This window comes from Anser anser, assembly GCF_964211835.1.
Source record: "Anser anser genome assembly, chromosome: 1".
Classification (NCBI taxonomy): Eukaryota; Metazoa; Chordata; class Aves; order Anseriformes; family Anatidae; genus Anser; species Anser anser.
The window spans coordinates 20,844,873-20,866,985 of NC_139720.1; the positions used below are offsets into that span (position 1 = coordinate 20,844,873).

General features: G+C 35.8%; 1 long non-coding RNA gene across 1 annotated transcript in view; it reads left to right on the plus strand.

Moving 5' to 3' along the window:
- Positions 1–21,868, plus strand: part of LOC310902785 — a 57,932-nt gene extending 36,064 nt beyond the window's left edge. Inside the window, exon 3 of the long non-coding RNA XR_014586999.1 lies at positions 21,307–21,868. This is a non-coding gene — a long non-coding RNA (uncharacterized lncRNA). The remainder of the gene's footprint in view (positions 1–21,306) is intronic.
- The last annotated feature ends 245 nt before the right edge of the window (positions 21,869–22,113 follow it).

Consider the following 22,113-nt stretch of genomic DNA (forward strand, 5'->3'; position numbering starts at 1 on the left):
ATTGTTAACATTCCATTTGGAAAGCATATTCACAGACTTTTCAGACAACACTTAAACTCTGATTTGGAGGCAAGATAAATTTGCCAATAACTTAAACCCAAAGAGCGGGGAAAAAAAAAAAAAAGGTGTTCTGTTTGTTTATTTCATTCTCATGGGTTGCTACTGATAATATATTTTTTCAAATGAGTAGTTTTAAATTGTTTGAATTCTATATAGCATAGAAGCTATATTTCTCGTACATGTATTGCTAGTTACAGCAAGAGTCCCTATGTGATCAATAATGTGTATGTGAAACAGTTTTGTGATATTTCACGGTCTGATATTTCAAGGGTCTTAGAGATGAGGGAAAGAATGCAGCAGTATGCCTCCTTTTTTCTTTTTTTTTTTTTAATATTAAAATACAAAAGTAAATATGTAAATATTTCATTCCCAAAATTTGAGCAGAAAGAAATATTTGAAAAAATAGAGCTTTCAAAAACAATTACCTGTTTTTGAGTCATTTCTCTCACATTGTATAACTGCATGAATATATTCTTTAGCTTCATTTATTTGATATTTATGTTGAAATGCTACTAAGAGGAAATTGTTTAGAACAAGGAAATGCTCTTTCTAACACCTGCACTCCCAATGAAAGCACAGAGCAATAGTTTTTTTTTAGATTTTTTATTTTATTTTTTTTGAATGAATGAAATGGATTCTGAACTTTAGGTCAAAACTGCATACAGAGAACAAAGTGAGGAATAAATTTACTGTATCAGTTCAGGCCTGGTCTAAAACTGTTAGAAAATAAATAATAAAATAAAATAAAATAAAATAAAATAAAATAAAATAAAATAAAATAAAATAAAATAAAATAAAATAAAATGCTTTGGGTAAAGCAGTAACTAAAGTTTTCTAACCATCAATTAATTAATATCTCAGGTTGTAACGTTCCTCTATCTCTACAGTAAGATAATGGCAGAACATTTGCACACCTTTATTTCAGCCATACAAGGCATCCTTTCTGCACATTTTGTACTTAAGAGACTCAGGAGCCCTCCATGGTTACCAGTGATAAGACATTCATGGAACATGAAATTATCAGAAACTTTTGTTTTTAATTTCTCTATAGTCATGGTTATTCAGAATTTCACTTTAAAGTTTTGGCTATTAACTTGGGCTGACTGTAAACAATTTTCTTTTGTTCTACAAAAACACAAAAAATATACCTATGCTCCTTGTTATTACCTGTTATCAGAAGCTTTGCATAGCACTAAATTCATCTATTGAACTCACTCTAGTAAAAAGGAAAAAGAAACTATCCACAATTATTTTTTATTTTCTGTTTATCCATGTAACCTCTCCAGTTCACAGTTACACTGTAGATCACAAATTGTAACAACAACAAAAAATCTATATATTTCAAAGAAAAAGATAAAAAATGTTAATTTCTCCAGTTTCACTTCCCTTCTTTTGAAGAAAACAAGAAAACAAATAGCCCCCAAAATATGTCATCAAGATAAAACATCCTGCCTTTATACTTGTCAAAACCTGGGCTAGCCTTGCAGACGCAGATTTGCAACCACAGTCAACAGTGAGATCTCCCAGTCTAAGTCTCCTTGTTTACTGCAATATCATCCTTGGTTAGTTTTCTCAGCCAACAGAAACAAGTCTTCTCGACAGGACAGTTCAGAGCAAGTCTATTTTAAATCACCTGAGTCACTCTCTGGAGAACCCTATATGTCAACACAGACATTGAAAGAAACAATAACAGGCTATGAATACACCTAAGCAGTTAAATGAAAACAGGCCAAGGGCTGATAGCTGGCTCAGAGACTAAGCTGTTGGGACTGCTTATGTCCACACTAAATAATGTTTGACCTTGGCCTCAGCTGGACTGCAAATGGTCCCTTGGAAGCTAGATACTACCCTCATTAATAGCTATAACTACAGTAGTTAAAACTATATAATAATTGCTGTTTTCTGAGTATTTTTTTTCACTTTAACGAGCCTGCAGTACTCAGCTGTGTCAAAGCCTATCAGAGTGGGGCATTATAGGCTGAAATACAGGGGCATGAGAACTCCTACAGGAACTCTCCAAAAATTATCACCTCCAGTAGTGGGTCTAAATCATACCATGTGTGAACTAAGAATTAAACATTATGGGTCTTTGCTGTGAGTCTTTTCTTTTCCTTTCTCCCTGTTTTGTTTTCTACAGAAGTTTGGCTAGTTTATCTGGTTGAGTAAGGTATCTGAATTTGAGCATTATGAATGCTCCCCGTATCTTTCTGTTATTTTTATTTTATTTTATTAATTTTTCATGATTAAATATTGTTCTCTGTATTTTGTGAAAAATTGCTATCAGCTACCTACATTTCTAAACTGTACAGAACATCCAAAAAAGATAAATGTGTTATATATTGTGGATAGAGGTAGATATTTTATCTGTATTAATAATTCATCACAGGAAGATCCAAAATTCCTGTAGCAAAATTGCCACCCTTGGAAAAGTGTAGTTAGTAACAATCCAGCACAAAATTTCGGTGGTTTTCAAAGTACTACAGTTGCATGAACCTGCTGTTTACCAAGGTAAACCTACCACAGGGAAAGTTTTTTGGTACTAGAAGGCAGATGTGAAACTCAGCAGCTGAGCAGAGATACCTGGTTGAAATTCTTTGTATACTTTACATGCAGTATTCTACGTTAGCCTTTTTCATTTCTGTTCCACCAGAATGAATTTATTCCAAGTGTTCCTCTACACACTTATCTACTATATTTTCATTTATGATCAAATTTTAGCACTAATAAACAAATCCATAATCTTGTTCAGATTTAAAAATAAATAAATAGATACACTTTCACCATCCACTGCAGAAAAGGAGAGTTTTCATTTCTGTAGTAACAGAATAGAAGGAAAACAAACAAACAAACAAACAAACAAACAAAACTACAGGTCTTGCATTTTGCCAGCCTGTTAGAGAAAAAGACAGTGATGGAAGAGAAGCTGTCATTTATTTATCCATACTCTGAAGTTTACTGTAGGGTCCAGCACAATTCACCTCAAAAGAAAACTATTTTCTGCATGTTTACAGGAGTGAAGGAAACACCTAGATTTCCCCTGCAACACAGCATCTCTTCAACTCTGCAGGCCAGTGGTAAAATTGCTAAACAAAGCTGTGCAGTGTTAAGGTATACAGTTTTCTTTCTGCCCACTGACCAGCATTCTACACTACCAATGTGCCAAGCAAGGAAGGCAGTTTTAACATGCAATCCAATAGTAAAGTACAAGCATACACGGTCATTCATGGCATACATCTGTCCAGTTTTGACAATCACTGAATTTGCAGTGTAATTTTTTCTTATTAACCTTCTTACTATACTTTCAATAGCTGACTGATGATTAAGGTAATAAGTGGAGAGAGCTTCCTTCCCTGGATTCTGGTTTGTATAAAATTTGACATTGGCGTTATTTTGAAATGAAAAAAAAAAAAAAAATCATTCCATATATACGGATATCATTATCATTTGTCAAAATGTGGTCAAATTTGATTTGATTTTTTTTTTTTTTAATAAACAGCACGTTGCTACCAGTCTCAGATGTTCTATTGAGGCACTGAAAAATTAACTCAGCCGCCACAGGAACATTCACTGGAAGAGAGAAGGTCTCAAATAGCTCAGACACAAACTTTGGCATGCTTTGCTGATGAGAATGAGTAGGCAAGAGGCCAACATACTTCCCATAAAACTATATATATATATATATATAAATATATATATATATATATATTTTTTTTTCCAGCTAACCTTGTTTGACAGAAAAGCAGACACATTTTGTAAAAGTCTTGGAAGTATATTCTGGATATAGAAGAACTGGAACTATTTTAATAAACCAGAGTTAAAACTTCTGGAAATCATAATGAACACATAACACAGCTCAGTGCAAAGAAGGACTGCCTTGGACATAAGTATCATCAAATGCAGTTGCAAGACATAAATAAGGCGGCAGCACAAGAAGGCATTGGTTCCCTGTAACGTAGGTCCTCTAAAGCACTTTCTGCATTAGGTTGTGTTACTGTAACCAGAAGGGAATTTTTCACCCCCCACTGAATCCCCTCTGGCAAGAACTGCTCAATATTCCAATAATTATGCTGGAGAACTGTGATGATATTGAGCAAAACTAACAATAAAATATTTAAGGGTACCTGACAACTTCAGCTGACATGTCCAACAAAGTTAAGAAATATTAAAGTCAACAGATGCTGCCGAATGTTCTGCTCTTTCATTACATGATAGTAAATGGTTAACAATAATAATGGATAATGGATAATGGACTTTTAACACATTTTTACACTGCCAATTTTTCTGTTGCTCACCTCAGCTCTCAAGGAAGGTGAGAAAAAAAAAAAAATCTGGAAAACCAAAGAGAAGAATCCTGGAAAACCTGGACTACATTTTATAGCCTTTCAGTTCAATTTTAAACTCTGAAAAACTAAAGACCTCCAGTTTGTGGGATCCACTATTTCGTGAATAAGACAAAACTTAGGCAAAGATGAAATCTGGATATGCTGTATATTATGTGCATGGAGGGTTGCATAGCTACCTGCATGTACCCAAAAGCTCTGTTCCAGTTTTAGCAATCTATCCTCCCCCTCAGTCCCAGGAAGGAAAGGAAAGTGTATGCAGTGGTTTTGGTGTTTTACCAAAGCGCAGCTGTTTCCTTTTTGAAATTTCAAGCTAGGTTTAGTTAACTAAAAGGGAGAAGGTATTAAATAGGCCACTTCCTGGACAGTAGACTAAATTAAAGACTAGAACAACAGAGGCAGATATTAGTGTCCAAGACTGCAACTTAAAAGCAGTAAAACAAGGAAGTTTGGTCTGACATTCCATCATAATAACATGAGGAAAATCAGATGAAGGACAGGGTGGTTGTCATAGTCAAGACATAAGGCAGTCTGTGATTTTACTATGAAATGTGACAATAAGAGGTAAAATCTCACATCTCTGAGGACTTGAACTTATATATATACACTTCAGGATTGTTGAGGTTTTTATTGTTGTATGTGCTCACCATTTTGAAATACAGTTTCACACAAAGTGTGATGAAATCTAGGCAAATTATTAACATGCACCTTGCAGCAATTACAATAAGTTATGGAGTTCATTCAAAACATATTTAGATTGTTAAGTCACCATTTCTCTCAATTTATACAGAAATTGTGTCTGGTTTGTTATAATGCAAGGAAAATACATGTTTTGAAAATTAATCTTGACAGCAGTGACCAACATAATAAAACCTATCTGTCTCATTTAAAAATATTCTCATGATAGTTAACACTTTTTACTAAAATTATGCATCTTTTTGTTATTATTATTATTAACACTGTAACCTAGTCACAATTATATACATACATAAAAGTGAATAGGAAGAATAAAGAGAAAACAGCTTGGGTATTCCTCAGAAGCCCTGTGAAACTCTGCAGTTAGGGACTGCCACCTGTTTAGAGACTTCAAGAGATTTTATCTAGTATCATATTTTTACTGATCCATGACCTTCACTATTTTCTTTGACAAGTAGTGAAAAACTGTGCAAATATCAATTAATACATCAACATGAGGATGTTTTACTCTTTTGTTACCAAAAATGCAAACAAAAGAAAAAAAGCCAGCAGCTACTGCACTTAATTTCTTGAGTTTTCTGGTTTTGTCCTTGAAATGTAAGTTGTATTCTAAGGAAAAGACAGGATAGGGTGAGTCAGCAGTTCTGGGTCAAGCCTTCCGTTCTCCAGAATTTTCACTTGCCAAGTTCGATGGAAACTAAACTAAATGCTTTAGTTATTTTCCTTGGAACTACACTTGGATTTGAAAAGAGTCCCAGAAGAGAAAAAGGTGAGTAGTCCAAGAGTTGTTTATAAGGAAATAAAAACTTGGAGATCAGTATGAAAGAACAACTGTGCAATTGTCGTAACTTTCGTTTACATTTAGTCTTATTTTATTAGGATTTTTTCTTTCTCTTATGCATCATCAAGAGAACGTTCCTATAGAAAATTTACATGTTAGCAGACCAACTGGATAAAAAACTTGAACAAATAAATGGGTATTCATTTCACAAAATAAATATGGAATCAGAAACTGTCCAAAGCTTTCTCTGTAATTCTAGTATTTTTTTATTCTGAATTGTTCTCTATAAAATATATAACATCAGACAGGGAGATGAAACAAAAAATAATTATGCAATACTAAATGTGAAAAATAGCAAAACAAACTAATAAGATTAAATCACAATTTTTGTTAAACACCCAAAAAACTATTAAGAAATTAAAAGCTGAAGCTTTTTTTTTTTTTTTTAACCCTAGGAAAAGTGAAAACACTTCAAAGTTTTTTATCTGGTAAAATCATATTAAAAATAATTATAATTTAGAAGAACAAAAATCAAGTCTTTTTTTGTCTTTTTTTTAAAGACAAGTTCAAACCACAGGGTATCAACTTGAAATGCTAAGAGAAGAATACAGATTTTAGAATAGTGATCTAATAGCACGCAATAATGACTTTTTTTATTCTTATCATTACATATACGTTTCAGCAAAGCACGAGGGGTGCAATCTTAGTTGGAAAGTAAACAGTTTCAGGGATCATTGGGCCTCAAATAGAAGTGGTTGCTATATAATCTGATTACTGAAGGACAAATTGCATACTAAAAAGATGTATCTGTTAAAATGACCATTACAGTTCTCGTACAGGTAAGTATTAATCATATTTATATTTTGGTGTGCTTTTTTCTTTTATTCCATATTTTCATACTTCCTAAACATTAAACATTGCTGTTCTTTTGAGTGTACTGCGGCAGAAATAGTTCTCAAGAAGGCATTGGAATGAGGAAAGGAATTATATTTTGGGGTCCTTTCACAGAAGGCTGAGAAGAAATGAGATTATTTTTTTCTCTTGTCGGTTTGGTGATTTGTGATTTCTGCTTTTCTTTTTCCTGTTGAAAGTGGAGGAAAGCTGCAAGTGACGTCCACCACAGGGAGGGATAAATATTTCTAGAAGGTCTCTTAAATAGCTATATTTGATTTCTGAAAGTCACAGTCTCACTCTCTGTTGACTCTCTGCAAGAGATCTCTGCAAGATCTTTGATCTGGATGGGCTGGACCGATGGGCTGAGGTCAACTGTATGAAGTTCAGCAAAGCCAAGTGCCAGGTCCTGCACTTGGGGCACAACAACCCCAAGCATCGCTACAGGCTGGGAGATGAGTGCTAAGAAAGCTGCCTGGCAGAGAAGGACCTGGGAGTATTGGTTGATAGTCGGCTGAATATGAGCCAGCAGTGTGCTCAGGTGGCCAAGAAGGCCAACAGCATCCTGGCTTGTATAAGAAACGGTATGGCCAGCAGGGCTAGGGAAGTGATTGTCCCCCTATACCCTGTTCTGGTGAGGCCACACCTCGAGTACTGTGTTCAGTTTTGGGCCCCTTGTTACAAGAAGGACATCGAGGTGCTCGAGGGAGTCCAGAGAAGGGCAACGAAGCTGGTGAGGGGTCTGGAGAACAAGTCTTATGAGGAGCAGCTGAGGGAGCTGGGATTGTTCAGCCTGGAGAAGAGGAGGCTCAGGGGCGACCTTATTGCTCTCTATAGGTACCTTAAAGGAGACTGTAGCAAGTTGGGGATTAGTCTATTCTCCTACATGCCCGGTGTTAGGACGAGGGGGAATGGGCTACAGTTGTGCCAGAGGAGGTTTAGGTTGGATATTAGGAAAAACTTCTTTACTGAAAGGGTTGTTAGGCATTGGAATGGGCTGCCCAGGGAAGTGGTTGAGTCACCATCCCTGGAGGTCTTTAAGAGACGTTTAGATGTAGAGTTTAGTGATATGGTTTAACGGATGGCTTGTTAGTGTTAGGTCAGAGGTTGGACTAGGTGATCTTGGAGGTCTCTTCCAACCTAGATGATTCTGTGATTCTGTGAAGAGTTAGACTAAAAAACTAACTTTTAGGTGTCTAATATGAAAAAGATGAGTCCCACCCAAAGTGCAAGATCCTAGCTCATCTGTAGTTATTCCCTGCTGCAATGAATGTGGAAACAGGAGTTCCCAGGGCTGCTCAGGCTCTGTCTGCTGAATGTCCTATGAAGAAAAAGTGGTGTAAATATACAGATTTAGAAAATAAAAAGTATCTATCAATGTCAAGCACTTTCCTGAGTGCTTACCATGCTGAAAGGCATGATATTGCCTTATTGGGAGGTCTAGATTCCATGGCATGTTGGAAGAACATAAAGCCAACAGGCCTACACTAAGAAACAGGTCAGCGTGGGACTAGACACTGTAAGGCCAACTCCACCAGAGTAATGAGATCCTCTTGACACTGAGCTGCCAAGCCGAGTGGACCCTTATGGAGCTGCCTAAATTTGTGAGCAGGTTCAACTGCCAGCCTATATATCTCTCTTTACTTGACTTTGAGAATAACTCTTCCTACAGTGAGCTAAAACAGCATGTGTTTAGATGTGTCAAGGGACTGACGCAAATAGTTCAGCAATTGCAGAACCTCAACTGGCATGCAACACTTCCAGTGGCATACTCCATTAGATCTCTAAGGACTGGATTTCAAGATGGGGGGGAGAAAGGCATTTTTGGATTTATTTATTTATTAATATTGGAAAGGATGGGGTTCTGTGGTATATTATTTTAATCCTATTACTATCATTGTAGTGTTAGGTATTCTTAATTCTTAAATCCTGGTAATAGTATTTTTTCCAAATTACTTTAGATATGATCGGAATAGATTTTTTGTTGTGTGATGACTTCAAGTACCAACTTTCCATTTCAATTAGGTCAATTCCTTGGTCAATAAATGAATATGTATGTGCATGTGCGTGTGTAATTCTCACACCCTTTTTCATGTGGTATTAGAAAATTTTCCCTCTCAGATTCTGTTGGGCTGAAATTGTTTAATCTGATATGGTTGAGTCACCATCCCTGGAGGTCTTTAAGAGACGTTTAGATGTTGAGCTTAGTGATATGATTTAGTGAAGGACTTGTTAGTGTTAGGTCAGAGGTTGGACCAAGTGATCTTGGAGGTCTCTTCCAACCTAGACAATTCTGTGTGATTCTGTGATTCTCTAATACAATTTAACGAACATATTTATCAACATAACAATAATTGCCAATTAATAAACAACAGTTATGTTGTAATTCCATTGCAAAAAGACTTTAGCAAGAACCTTTGAAAGTGTTGCTATGGGCACCCTACCTCAGTGTCTCTAGCACTGTGTTTTTGCTAATTATAATACTAAGATCAGACAGAGGGCCTGAGAAGACAAATAACTTTAAACATGAACTTAATCAGATTGGAATCCCTTTTCTAAAAATACTAGGTTTATTGAGCAAGATATAGCGAGTTTATTTACTGAAAACCCTGACCATTGCTAAGTTTCTTATATTCACTGTGCTTTCATTGGTTATTTTTTATCTGTGCCTGTATTTGTCACAGAGTATTTGATGCTGTTGATATGAAACATTACTGAGGGTAGAACCAAGAATATAACTGAGAGGAAGTGACACTTAGGGCAGAATTTTTAGCATGGATATTAAGTGGAGCGTGCTTTCATCCTCTGCTTCTCATTCATGCCTTTGCTATGGCAATCATCAAATGCTGCTTTTTTTAATGCTAGAGAAACTTTAGCTGCCCCCCTTTGTAATAGTGAACCAGTTGAATTCAGTTAATTGTCTCAGAGATCCCCTTTCATCCACCTGTGATCAGTTAGCAGATCAAAAAAAGTCAGACACCATTTGAAGACTAGAGGGTCCTAAATCAGTCTTAAGCTGCTGCTTTTAATGGTTTGTTTTGACGGCGGGATGGGGTCACGTGCTTTCTGTGTTATGTCTGGCCAGCCTGGAAGCAGGTCAGGGCAAGTGCGCTACAGGGGGACATGGCTGTGCCTCTCATCTCCCATGCAAGTGCATCAGCCTAGCTCCCTGCAAATTGGAACCACAAGGAAAAAATATGTAAGGCATGAACAATCCCCAGAGCTCAAAATATTTAGACTGCTGAGAAGGAAAGCAAGCGTCTATAAAAGGAAAAGGCTCCTAAACATGGGCTGGTAGTTAAAAAGAAAAAAAAAAAAAAAAGTCATTTGACTTGATTTTTTTCTGTTTTTCTGTTTATTTTGGGACTGAGGTTTTCTTCAGGTACAGATTTCCATATTAGGCTTCTTTTTTATTACATGTATATATATATATATTGCTTTGAACAATGGCACAAAAACTTAAATATAGTTCCCCTATATATCCCTTCTGCAAAACATTTTTGGCAAATGAAGTTTGATGTTGAAAATATATTTTTCTTCCAGCAAAGCACTTCAGCACAAATTATGGACAAAAAAAACCCTCCACATTTATCTCTTTTTAGTGCTGCAAATATTGAATAATATTAAGTTTTTCAGCATGTTAAGCATTTCACAGAGTGATATAAAACTGCAGTGGGAAGGTCGTTTATTGTAGTCTCTGATCATGATTCAAAGGCAGTTCAAAGAGTACAAGACTACAAAGACAATTGTTTATGTCCTCTAATTAAAAAAAAAAAAAAAAGAAAAAAAAAGAAAAAAAAGATAAATTCAACATTATAGTTAAAATTTAAAGATGGGTCTCTCCTTTACAAAAAAAAATAATGAAAAAGAACAACATAACAAACTCCTTCTATATACATTTTTTTAAATTCTTTAACCAGATAAATAATGAAGAAAATATTTTATTGTTACAAAATATTTATACTACAAGAACTCATTATAAAATTCCATTTTTATTAAAGGCATTTCTAGTGATGGTATGAATTTGGCCTGTACTGAAACTTAACACGAGGAAATATTTATTTCTAATTCAAATGGAATTTACATATTTGCTGTAGGATCTGTCCATTGCTACCAAAAACTACACTGTTTTCTTTATTGTACCTACAACCTTGTTGACTTCCTGGCAGAGATCTAGAATTTATCCTACTGTGATAAAAATCTTGCTCAAGTAGAATATACAGAATTGGGATAATAGGAGGAAATGGTACGTGGAAGTGCACAGCAAAATTAACTCCTACTGCAATAAGTCATAAGTATCTGATCCAAGGTTTATTTAACTCTCTGCTAAACAATTTGTGTTGGACTCTAGCTTGTCATGATATAAAGTTTAGCAAAGAAAGCTTAAAAATGGCTTTCTTCCTGTGACTGTATTCCATCATTGAACTTGATTTTGGTCATTTTAAAGCATTACTGAATTAAAGTAGGTTTAGAATGCTAAAGTTCATGAAGACATTTAAGAACTGGTAGGATTATGATTTCTGTACAAAGTGCAAATTATTTGGTTCATGATAAAGCTTTATGTTTAAATGAATTATAGCTGCCATTTGTAGTGGAGCAGATGTGTATTATATATTTTCCTTACGGTCTGATGACTTTTTGTCATCAGGGAGATCTTTAACACCATCTTCAGCAATGAGCCAAATTCATGTGGAAAGGAAATTACAGCTTACTTTTCTCCAGAGGAGATAGTCTTTATTCTATTGTTTGTCTTTCTAATTGTGTGTGTGTTTTTCCTATCCTTCATATGTTGTTCATTGTTTTTCTGAGCCCTGTGTTGTCAAATGACTGATTAAAACAGTCAATTTTTTCACCTTTAACTCTCTCTCTCTGATCTGCATGGTAAATTTTAAAGTCTTTGCTTTGATTTCAGTAAGAAATATATGCATAATGAAACAGATGATAAAAATGAAAATTTCTTCATTGCCCACTGAAAAAAAGATGAGACTAGGTGTTGGATATTTCAGAAAATAAATAAATAATCTTCTTATAATTCTTTTTAATTTTGCCACCAGAATGGACAGTTTCTACATGCACCAAGTTGGAGAAGAAATAATCTGATGCATAAGTAATAATTTAATCCTAGGCCATTATCAGGTCTAGTTCTAGGCCTGTTGATGTGCTCTGTATTTCTTCCATGTGTCTGCCTGTCAGACACGTCACAGAGATTATAGTATATGGTATATGGGGAGATGTAAAAACGGTCATCTGTAAAAACGGTCAAAATGGTCATCTGATGTTGAACTGGAATGGATTTTCTTCCATCCAAGCTGACAGAAAAGAGAGGTACCTATTTCTCAAATTTTAACCAGATCTCTACATTTGTAGGGACACTGAAAGCTGAGGAGACAACACCTGTGAGGTTATCTGCTGATGCAAGTCTGAGGTAGTCGGGCCAATAGCCTGTTACTTGCCTGTCTTTAACAAGCATGCAGTATGTAATAAGGACAGGTTTTTAATCAGTTAGTATTGTAATTTAGGCCACTTTTACATAAGATTATATTGTCACTTTGGCAGTGTTTGTACTGTGTGATCCTTTATCGATTCTATTCTTAATCGATCCTATATCGATTTATTTATTCCCAAAAGTAAAAGAACAATACAACTGGCAGCTATATTTGTATTATGGTGAATATTTAATACAAGGTAACTCAAGTATGTCTTGGAAGGGGAGGGGAGGGGAGGGGAGGGGAGGGGAGGGGAGGGGAGGGGAGGGGAGGGGAGGGGAGGGGAGGGGAGGGGAGGGGAGGGGAGGGGAGGAGAGGAGAGGAGAGGAGAGGAGAGGAGAGGAGAGGAGAGGAGAGGAGAGGAGAGGAGAGGAGAGGAGAGGAGAGGAGAGGAGAGGAGAGGAGAGGAGAGGAGAGGAGAGGAGAGGAGAGGAGAGGAGAGGAGAGGAGAGGAGAGGAATAATACCCAGTTTTCTTTGCAGACTATCAAAGATTTACTTTAAAAAAATGAAAAAATAAAAAGATCTACACCTCAAATAATACTTTCTAGTATTCTGTGACTGTAACAATTAACACAGAGTCAATGTCAGATAGAGGAATCTGTTAATTAAAATGCTAGTTAGATCATATTTTAGGATAGGGCATATAGTCCACAATTTTGCAAACATACATATTCTTGTCTTTATTTCTGTTATTACTACAATTACCAACAACTTCAAACTCACCTTTTGTTTCTAATAAAGCCATTTCATGCTGAATATAGGATCACTTTCATTCCTTTGCTTTAAGCAAATTGTAAATCTCTCTCTCAATTTCAGTCATGACTTTGGTACTTGAGCTCCTCTTCTGCTTTTACAGGGTTCTGATCTCTCTTAAATGGTTGTTGTTATACTAAAAACATTAACATTTCTGATAACCACTGGTATAGTATCAAAAAATAACTTTAGTGAAGTATAACATTCAAAATCAACATCAGTCTAGTCCAAATTCTAGGGACCATGTCTACTTACCATGTCATGATTAATTTACTCAGGCAGATATAAAGCATAGAACTGAGGTCTGTCACAGTATAATTTCTAACGTTGCTAGAAGATAGGTTTTCCTAGCACACAGCTAAGTCCCTTCATCTAAGAATAAAATGTTCACTACAGCTAGAACTCTATGGACTTTTTCTTAGTCATAACTGTTTATTTTTTTCTGCCCTTGTTCTACTTCAACCGTTTCTCTATGATCACCTTGTACTTTTTCAGAGGTGATAAAAACATGCCAAAAAATAAACCTACTGTACAGTACCTTGGCTAAAAGTCAGCTTTTTGAGCCAAGGATTTATTCATTCCAAGATGGAACAGAGTCATCAGGGCACCGTGTCCTTGGTTTTCTTCAGTGATTTATATTGTTTTTAACTCTTCTGGAGATGATTGCAGGCTGATATACTTCTAGAGTCCAGGACTGATTCTACTGTACTAATACAGGAGTATATTGTGTTTCTGGAGCATTTCCCAATGAATGAATTTCTACAACATTAAACAATTGTACTCAGAATAAGTGGAAAAACAAAACCTTCCATCAAGACTTTCCAGAATTACAGAAAACGCTAGGTATTTCAGTCTCACAATACCTCTGAAATGCTCTTTTCCAGTTGTTACAGGTGTTTTACATGACTTTTCTTAGGTTATTTCTATTTCATAAAATAAGAAAACAAAAAGAACAAGAGGTTAGACACTTTTTTAGGAAATTATATGTAATTACTATAGACTTAACTGCCTGAGTCCCATGGGTCTGAAGTCTGCCAAGAATCAACAGGAGTGCTTCTGACAAAGGTGTTTCACGTTTTGTTTTTTGTTTTTTTTTTTTTTTTTTCCCAAAAGTATAAACTGTCACCAAAGAACATCCAGAGTGTGATCTATCAGGAAAATCTGGGAGGTAAAAGGTACCCGTTGACTGCATTCTTAACTGTCTTGCGTGCCAGGAGCAGAGGAAGTAGAGTCAAGCCTATAATTCTGCAAAGAACAGACATTTCATTATTTTGAATGTAGCTTCATTCTAAATAACAGTAAACACTGAAACTGTGAAACTCTTTATGAAACAATTTCACATGTCATACTATTACTACTTCGTAGTCTATTATTCTTAATATTATGGATAAAATTTTATATGAAATCTAACTACAATTCCAGTATTAAAGCAATAAAAACAAGAGAAAGGTTTAGTATTGCTGGATTATTTATTTATTTATTTATTTATTAAGTATTGAAAGAAAAGTTCCAAAAAGTGGCTGTGTTGTGAGGTACTTCAATTCTCACAAAATTTCAAATTCCCCAAAATATGTTTGTCTCTATTCTTCTCAGCCTATTACTGCCTTTTAAAAAAATGATGTGTTCTTATGTTTTCCTGTGAATTTGAGAAATATTTTTAATTTGTCAAGCATTTTGAGTAAAATTACTTGAAGCAACTAAGGCATTAAGTCACTCAAAGGGATTTAGCTATTTTAGCTAGATATTTTTAATTATATTTTTATGTTTAATGACAATATGTGAAGCTATTTTTAGTGTGTATATACATATATATACATAAACACACACAAATACCTATTAAAAAGTCTATTTAATATTATATATTTTTTCTTCTAATATCAACCTCCCTAATGTTGCTTTTGATATGAGACTGGTATCTCACTGACAATGTAAGTTGGCCAGATAATCCTTTAAAATTCATTTAAACAAACCGCTTAATAGCAATTGCAGGTTTTCACCAGAAAAAATCTTTGACTTAGATGACATTAGCAAGACTTCGTCTAGTCTGAAAGCATTCTGGTCACCACTTCCTGCTAAGGTATTTTCATGTCAGAAACAGTGGTGAGGGAATGCAAAAAAAAAAAAAAAAAAAAAAAAAGTCAGAAGAATAGATTTGCACAAATGAAAACATGACATTTTGGTCTAAACTAACTAACTGTGTGATCCTTAGATAGCTTTGCCCTAAAATAATCTTATTTTTCAGAAACTAGTGGCCATCTAGTTTTGATAAGTGCTTCACAAACATCTGTGATTTCTAAAGATTCTATTTTATCTCTTTTATTCTTTCTCTTTTTCTCCACTTCTCTGACTCCCCCCTCTACTTTCCTTCCTTTCCTTCCTTATCCTCTCTTTTTTTTCTCTGTTTATCCTTACCCCTTTTCCTCTCTTTCCCTTTCTCTCTCGTTCCCTTTTCCATTTCTCTGTTTTCCCTTCTTTCCTCCTCTTCTTCCTTCTTTCCAACCACTATTCTCTTTGTTATCTGCCCACCATGGTTCTGTGCTCTTTATTTTGTAAATGTATTCGCCAATAATCCACTATTAGTGGGTTCTGTTATTATCCCTAAATAGATATAATCTGAGTCTACCAGCTTTCACGTGTGCATATTTTCCATGTGAAACTATGGAAAAAAAAAAAAAAAAAAAAGAAAAAAAAAAGTTATTTTAACTTCAGCAAATATTCTCCAGCATTCTTAAAAAGTGCTTTTTTTCTTTTTTTTTTTTTTGAGTGCCATTGAAATACTGTCATAAGGTGTTTTATACTAAGATTTTCATACCATGCATGACACAGATTTACTTTTTCCCTTAATAGGTTAGTTTTATTATATATTTTGGCCTTCTTGGCATACCTGCTTGTCATGGTTTTGGCTGGGATAGAGTTAATTTTCTTCATAGAGGCTTGTGTGATGCTGGTTTTATTGTTGTTGTTGTTTGATGAAAATAGCGGTGATCACATAACACTGTTTTTAGTTGTTGCAGAGCAGTGCTTACACAGAGCCAGGGACTTTTCTTCTTCTTATGCTGTCCTGTCAACGAGGAGGTTGGGGGTGCACAAGGAGATGGGAGGGGACACAGCCAGGACAGATGATCCAAACTGGCCAAAGGGATATTCTATACCATATGGCATCATGCTTAGCAACAAAAGCTGAAGGAGGAAGGGAGGGGGACATTCAGAGTGATGGTGTTTGTCTTCCCAAAAAGCTGTTACATGAAATAAGCCCTGCCTTCCTGGAAGTGGCTGAACACCTGCCTGCTGCTGTGAAATAGAATTCTTTGTTTGGCTTTTGCTTTACCTAGTGAACTATCTTTATCTCAACCTGTGAGTTCTCACACTTTTACCTTTCTGATTCTCTCCCCTATCACACCTGAGGAGAGCGAGTGAGCATCTGCATGGTACTTTTCTGCCTGCCAGGTTAAACTACAACTCTATTTTTTGAATGTCTCATTGTTAAGTTTTCTACCCATTCTTCATAAATTTAAAAGAAGTTACATTCATTATGAAACATCTAGGCATTATTATTGCTCCTTTTGTCCGCACACATTCAAATGTTAACAACAGGTAAACATAATTCATTTAGCACTCATGCATATTGGCAATTCTTATATATTTCAGAAATAGAAGATAGCTGTGAAGACACTTTGGTAACTATCAGTCTCCACTAGTGAAGAAAGTTATGAGATAAAGGTCTTTCTGATTTTCACAGCATTCACCAAGAAAATATACCAGGAAGTATTCATCAAGTGTCATTTTCTACTTTTTCCCCCCCTCATTTTTTTCTCTATTCATTTTATTTCTTTGGATTAATGTGCTTCTGTTAGATTATTTCAAAAAATTTTCCTACTCGAAGAAAATATTTATTTCTAACTAAATAAGAAAATTACAAGGTACTTGTCCAGGCATCAACTATCTGGCAGTAATTTTTTCTTCCTCTGTAGTCCAGTTCCAATGGTGGGGACCTGCAGTAAACCCTGTATGTAGATGAAAGTTGCCATCAGGCCTATGCTACTACATTGCATCTGGGAATTCCTAGAAACACCTGGCCATCTCTGGGGCTATATCCCATAATTCAGTTCACTCTCAATTACTGTCTATCACAGTATGTTGGTGGTGGAGAGAACCAGGAAGAGGTGAGGACTTCCTTAAACCTAGTCCTGGAAGAATCCCTTCTTCACTTTTACCCAAATTCATTGCCAAGAGAAGTCACCAGTTATATTCCTCCCCTCAGCTATGCCACAGGCAGAACCAATTCAGCTCTGAGTAATGCAGCTCATAGTCCACTAAGAAACATTGACAATTTGATATCTGTGGGTTTGCCCCCAACTTAATTTGGCTTTTTTAAGGTAAATTTTCCTCACAAGAGGGAAAATTGACCAGGCATCAGCAGCTTTTTCTGTATGTTATTTTGTATTCTCTTAGCTGAGCAAATCCCAATTACCTAATTATCTCACTTTTTTTTTTTTTTGGCACTATGGCTAATTTTTCACTTATCTCATTTTTTCTTGATGATCAGAATATCTTCTCCCTTTTCTACTCACTACAGTTACCTAAGATCCAAAGGTTCATGAAAATCCTCTTTTTTGAACCTCGTACTCTTATACATAGACCAAGATCATTCCTTTGATAACTTTACTAAAACCTACAGACATGGTTCTGCTAACCTCATAACCAACCTCCTTTCTCTAAAGACTGGAAAAAAAAACACATAATGAAATAAGATGGCATATGATGGTCTAGTGATTATTTACAAGAAAAAGATCTTCCCAATCACCTGTCTTCATATTCTGTTTTTTCATAGTTAGTACTTAGAGCTGAAGAACTGACTTACTTGGCCCTAATGTCAACTTTGAATGCAGTTAGAAACACAAATGGGAAGAAGTTACCAGGCGATTAACTCTATACTGTCACAGAATACCTTTTAACACTGTATACTAACATAATTGATGTCCTGGCTCTTGTTGCTGCAGTTCAAGTAGTTTTTTAATCAACCAAGAGTGAACTCTGCATGGTACTGTTGTACATACTTGAAATTCCCACACCTTCTGGAAGTTTATAACTCTACATACTAGTCAAGGTTTTGTCTCTTTATAGTGTTGTTCTTTGTTTCTTTTCTCATTGACTGAAGAAATCTGTTATAAGTCCTTTCTGTGGGAACACTAAGACCTGTAGGGCTTATGTTAGTTGTTGTCTTCCCAAGAAATCAAGACAAAACATATGTCCCATGTTTTCCTATACAAAACCAAGACTAAAAACCTGAAAGGGTTTTTGAAGAATTTTAGGTTTGGAAACTTTATAAAATTAGTTAATTAGCTTTTAGATGCTTGAGTTCTGATTCTCAAAATAAATAAATAAATAAAACAAAATGAAAATAAAGGGAAAAAATAAGTGATCTTCAATAAAGATTATTAAATACATGTTTCTACTGCAGAGTTGGATTTTAAGATATTTTTTTTTTCTCTAAACCTTATCACCTTCAACTAAAAGATTTGAGCAACCTGGTTGAGTGCAAGGTGTCCCTGCCCATGGCAGGAGGGTTGGAATTAGATGATCTTTAAGGTTCTTTCCAACCCAAAGCATATTATCATTCAATGATTCAATGATTTCCTAGGGTTTTATCTATCTATCTACCTGTTTGCCTGTCTGTCTATCTATCTGTCTGTCTATCTATCTATTCATTTATTTATTTATTTAAATCTAGGAGAACTGAATACCTGGAGAGGTATGACACCATATTTGCTGCTAGAAGCTGATCTAGCAGCTCTCTAGGGTTGCACACATTTTAACAAAATCTAAAATAATCTTACTGATCAAAAATCAGCATGCTGAACTCACTTTATACTAAGAAATTCTACTGCCAGTATTCTTTTTCTTGTGCCAGTTCTGTACTTCACCAGCTCAGTAATGTTACGTTTGCTTTCTTCAATATATGCTTGTTCCCCAGGCCCTGAACCTTACAGACTTGAGTTACACATAAAAATAAAATAATAATAATTCCACAAATACAACTATATACTTATAGGGTTGAAAAGGACATGGAATTTAATTTAATCTGTCCTTCTGATTCAGTACAGGATCATTTTAGGTCATGGTGACAGATGTTTGCGTAGTTGCCAACAACAAAGGCCAGCAGTCTGCTCCAGCTGTTCTCCAGTCTTCTGGAGTGTTTCACTATCTGTATCATTAGAAAGTTTTTCCTCATGACTAGCTTGTGTATAGGCTTGGTGACGTGGCATAAACAAGAGTTAAGCACCCAGTTCTCACTGAATGTCAGTGAGAGACCATTATCTAATTTCCTCATATCATGTGTGCCTTTAACATCTCTCTATATTTATAATCAGATTTATTTTATTAATGAATATTTTTATAAAGATTAGAATTTAAAGTATGTTTTTCTCCCTGAACAAAGACGTTTTTAAACTGCTTAATTTCATCTAGAATATTTAGAGCTGCCACAAATAAGTAACCGTGAAAATGTAGAGATTCATTAGAGAGCAAAGTAACAGATGTGAAGAACTTCCAGTAGAGATGGGATGGAGCAATGATTCCCTTTCATAATCCTTGAAATAGAAAACAGACACTTATTCATTATGGTATGCCAAACAGTCTTTGGGTAGCAATCTCAGAATGCAGAGGTGTCAAATTAGCTGTGGGAGGTCTCCTGACTACAAGATTACAGCAAAATAATCATGAGACATAACAAAGAGTCACACAGGAGAAGAATGCTACATTAATTAGCTGTGCTTGTCCTCAGACTATTTTTATTCTGAATCTGCATTTACATTCTGTTGTGCTGCTGCATCTCCATAGGCTGACCCTCCCACCCTCACCACCTCATATGGACCGTTTTGCTGCCATATTATGTATACAGAGGCAGTACAGGATCTCAACATCAGCCACTGTTTTTTTTTTTGTTTTGTTTGTTTCCATGTGTCATCTTCACTATTTAAATTACTTGAAGTTATGACAAATCCCTTCAAATTGTTTATCTAGTGTGAGGGATTTCAGTATATATATATAATTATAATTAAAGTTCTTTGTTGATTCTCATTTTATATATAGACATTGGCTCTGCAAGCTTTTCCAATTTGAATGTTAACAGCTCCAGCAGTCATTTACATTCAGCATCAAATGCTTTTGTAGAGCTTTCTACTATGTTAGATTTCCTTTTTTTTTTTTTTTTTTGCCATTGTACACTATGTTAACTATTGTGTCTTTTTATATTATGGACTTTATGAAATAGGCTCTGCACATTATATCACAGTCCTTGCCCTGAAGTTGTTAAAAAACATCTCAGTTGCAAGCAGATTCAGTGTACCTAGATTCCTTTTTTTCCTATCAAAATATGGTAATTAGCAACATTCTTTCCACTTATACTTTTGTAATTTCTTAAAATCACCATTTAACAAAATGTAATGACCACATCATAAAGTACTACCGATTTTTGGAATATTTCTAATAGAATTCAGAGGTTTTATATCAGTTTTCTGAGGACTGCTGGGTCAGAATAAGCTCTATCAAGCACAACACCTGGCTGTACACGGAGGCTTAAGAGGAAATATAAGAACAGGCACAACACATAGTTACACTTTTATGACTACATATAATAGTGCTCTTCCTGACTGCTTTTCCTGCATCTGGTTACTGGTGGCTCAACAATTTCTTGATGATATAAGGCAAAGTCATTGCAAAGTCCTTCACACATTTCTCTTCTATGAACTTTTCCATACTACTCTTGAAAGTATCTTTTTCACATATCCTTCCTTCATCAGGGAATTTTGCAGCTTCACTACATAGTTTGAGATGAGCTCTCTCTTCTTCTCTGCCTTAAAATAAATAAATAAATAAATAAATAAATAAATCTATGTTTACGGTCTTCAGCTCCTAGTTCTTCTAATGGAAGAGAGAGAGAACAACTGATCCTTACTAAGCCTCTCAATGTTACCTACAGTTTCTGAGATATGTGACATATCTCCCCCTTTCCAGTTAAGACTCCTGGTTTATTTAGTCAGTTTTCCAGTGGGAACGTATTCTGTAACTTTGAACAAACTTCTCACTTTTCTATGATCCTTTCACTGCTCAGCTATACCCTTTATGAGAAGGGGAACCAGAACTGCACAGACTGTGTGATAGGACACACTCTATGGATGTATAGAGGTATAATGACCTTTCCTGTTTATATCTCTATTCTGGCCTCAGTAATTTGCTACTTGTTTTATTGATCTGTATGTAAGACTAATTTGACGTTTCCCTAAAATTGTCTACAGCAGCTTCAGAATCGTATTCCAAGGTCATCATAGAATCACAGAATGGACAGGGTTGGACACGACCTCTGGAGATCATCTAGTCCAACCCCTCTGCCAAGCAGGATCACCTAGAGCACATTGCACCGGATGTCATCCAGGCAGGTTTTGAATATCTCCTGAGGAGACACCACAACCTCGCTGGGCAACCTGTTCCAGTGTTCTGTCACCCTGACAGTAAAGAAATGCCCTCTCATATTCAGCCAGAACCCCCTGTGCTTCAGTTTGTGCCCATTGCCTCTTGTCCTGTTGCTGGGCACAAATGAGACTGGCTCCATCCTCTCGACACCCTCCCCTCACATATTTATACACACTGCTGAGGTCTCCCCTCAGTCTTCTCTTTTCCAGGCGAAACAGGCCCAGTTCTCTCAGCCTGTCCTCATACAACAGGAGCTCCAGTCCCCTAATCATCTTAGTAGCCCTCCTCTGAACTCGCTCCAGTAGTTCTACATACCCCCTTGTACTGGGTAGCCCAGAACTGGGCACAGTACTCCAGGTGTGGCCTCACCAGGGCTGAGTAGAGGAGGAGGATCACCTCCCTTGACCTGCTGGCAACACTATTCCTAATACAGCCCAGGTTAAGGACATTTTTTTCTATGTCCCATTTTCTGTTCATTTGTAGTGAATGGTCATACCCTGTTAGCCAATGTGCCTCACAGGTAACCCTCATCTTTACACTGCTTGTATATGATAAAACTATTAAAAAGTACTGTAATTTCACTAGAATATTTACGAATACATGGAACAGCACTGATCCCACTACAGACTTTG